Genomic DNA, 2,876 nt, shown 5'->3' on the forward strand with positions numbered 1-2,876 from the left:
GTAGGTAGGTAGATTAGGTAGGTAGGTAGATTAGGTGGGTAGGTAGATTAGGTAGGTAGGTAGATAGGTAGATAATGTAAGTAGATTAGGTAGGTAGGCAGGTAAATGGATAGATAAGGTAGATAAGGTAGGTAGATTAAGTAGGTAGATAGATGGATAGATTGGTAGATAAGGTAAGTAGATAGATTAGGTTGGTGGACAGACAGGGAGGTAGATTCAGAAGCAAGCTTCACTGTGGGACTTCATTGCAGGCTGCAAGGATGATAATTTAAAGCTTACCCGCAACCCTCTTTTGGATTTTTTTTTTTTTTTAAAGACAGGATAGATTTCCTCCTGCACGCACAACCTAGTCTGTCCAGCTTGTGGGTGCAGGTATGGGAAACAAGTGGAACTTCCTCCTCCTAACCCAGGTATACAGAAAGGTGGATGAATCATTGGAAAGCACAAGCTATACCTGGGCAAGGGAATCAATAGGAAAACCACCCTTTCTTTCCCGGCCAGCTTGATTTATTTATACACTGCCATAATCAACCTAGATTGCCGGAGATTTTATCATGGAATCATAAAAATGTTAAAACCCAAAGGGTACTGCTTAGAAAAACACCCTGAAAGAAGACGCAGGTCACAGTCCCTTCTTAATCCCCAAATATTCTCTTTTTACAAATTCCAGAAGGCCACTGACAAGGCCAGTTAACTGCCCTTGAAAAGGAGATTATTCTATACTAGCACTGGATCTTAACTGGGGGAAAAAAAAATTGTGGATCCTGACATTCTTGGCTGATAAGATTTTGCTGGGCTGCACATGCTGATAGGTCGATTCTACTGCAATAGCCCTGTTTGATACCAAGATCCTCCTGAGAAGTCTATCCATTGGATTTAAATAAATTAAACCAGAACCCCCAAATACTAAAAGAATTTAATTGGGAAAAGAAAAAATACAGGAAATAGAAAGGAGGGTGACAATTGCCGGCACTGAATTCCAAATGAAATCAGCCTAAAGTAATCAGGCTAGTTACGTAGTACAGCCATAATTCAAGATCCTGGATTTTGGAACCAGCTCAGAATTCCTGACACATAAGCTTAAGAGAAACTTATATGGGTCTTCTGATTGGATGTTGTTTGGCAGGCCCTCCTTACTTGTTCCTGGATTAACCTTTTGAGCACTTTCTTAATTTTATAAAATGCAGAGGATAACTTAAAATATATAAAGGGTCTACATCAGGGGTGTCCAGTCTTGGCAACTTTAAAAATTGTGGGCTTCAGCTCCCAGAATTCCCGAGGCAACAGTGGGAATTTTGGGAACTGAAGTCCACAAGTCTTTAAAATTGCCAAGATTGGATACTCCTGGTTTACATTGTTTATGACTATAGATCCTCGTTTTATTCTTTACGAATAAAATGCATTTTGGCCTACTTCAGCCTATCTGCGGGTGTCATAATTCTAGTGAATAAATTCAGAATTTATCTGGTAGTTAGAACTACCTGCTTAATTATTGTTTTTTCGCTGCCTCGTTTCTGCAGTTCTGCAGTTTTCTGAAAACAATTGTATAAGAGAGGGTTTGGGAGAATGAAAAATGGATCCTGCTCAGCAAGGTGAATTTACCAGATGTTTTGGGAATACTGTAACAGGAAAAAAAAAATGGGTGAGGGAATTTGTAGGCCAGTCAAAACGTACAGCCGTGAGTGCTTAATTTTGAGCTGGATTTTTTTTCTGGCAAAAAATCTGAAAAACTCGGATCTGCAGCAAAATGTGATATTCTTATATAGTAAATTTAAAATTAATATACAGCATAGTGTGCAGTCTGCATCTTCCTGCTCTAAATTTATGTCCTGTCAACGTTTGGGCTACAGTAACCAGTCTTACCCCCAATCATGACGGCTGGGGATGATGGGAGCAGTAATCAATCACATTTGAAAAAACTGCTGAATAGATGTTATGGAGTCCAGATAGTCCTCAACTTACAACATTGAGTGACCATTTGAAGCTACAATGGCACCGAAAAATGTGACTTAAGAGCCTTTTTCACACTTGCGATCATGTGATCAAAATTCAGAATGACTCATGTTTATGACTGTTGTAGTATCCTGGGGTCGGTTGTGTGATCCCCTTTTGCGACCCTCTAGCAAGCAAAGTCGATGGGGAAGCCAGATTCACTTAACAACCGTGTCAGGAAAGGTCGTAAAATGGGGCAAAGCTCACTTTATAACTGTCTCACTTAACAGACATTTTCGGCTTAGTTATGTTTGTAAGTCAAGGACTACGTGTCTTTCCTTTCTTTAAAATGAAAAGCACATGTTTATACCTCTTAAGCCAGGGGTAGGCAACCTTGGCTCTTTTATGACTCGTGGACTTCAACTCCCAGAATTCCTGAGCCAGCATGGCTCGGCTTGGAAACCTCTCCCTTTCCCCTCAGCGTGGCTGGCTCAGGAATTCTGGGAGTTGAAGTCCACCAGTCATAAAAGAGCCAAGGTTGCCTACCTCTGGCCTAGGCCTAGGCCGCTTTATGACTCGTGGACTTCAACTCCCAGAATTCCTGAGCCAGCATGGCTCAGCTTGGAAACCTCTCCCTTTCCCCTCAGCGTGGCTGGCTCAGGGATTCTGGGAGTTGAAGTCCACCAGTCATAAAAGAGCCAAGGTTGCCTACCTCTGGCCTAGGCCTAGGCCGCTTTATGACTCATGGACTTCAACTCCCAGAATTCCTGAGCCAGCATGGCTCAGCTTGGAAACCTCTCCCTTTCCCCTCAGCGTGGCTGGCTCAGGAATTCTGGGAGTTGAAGTCCACGAGTCATAAAAGAGCCACGGTTGCCTACCCCTGTCTTAAGCTAAAGGTTGCTGCTGCTCTTTGTGTGCATGTATATTTATTATAGAAGATTTTT

This window comes from Protobothrops mucrosquamatus, unplaced genomic scaffold, assembly GCF_001527695.2.
Source record: "Protobothrops mucrosquamatus isolate PMUCROS unplaced genomic scaffold, P.Mucros_1.0 scaffold_70, whole genome shotgun sequence".
In the NCBI taxonomy this organism is placed as follows: Eukaryota; Metazoa; Chordata; class Lepidosauria; order Squamata; family Viperidae; genus Protobothrops; species Protobothrops mucrosquamatus.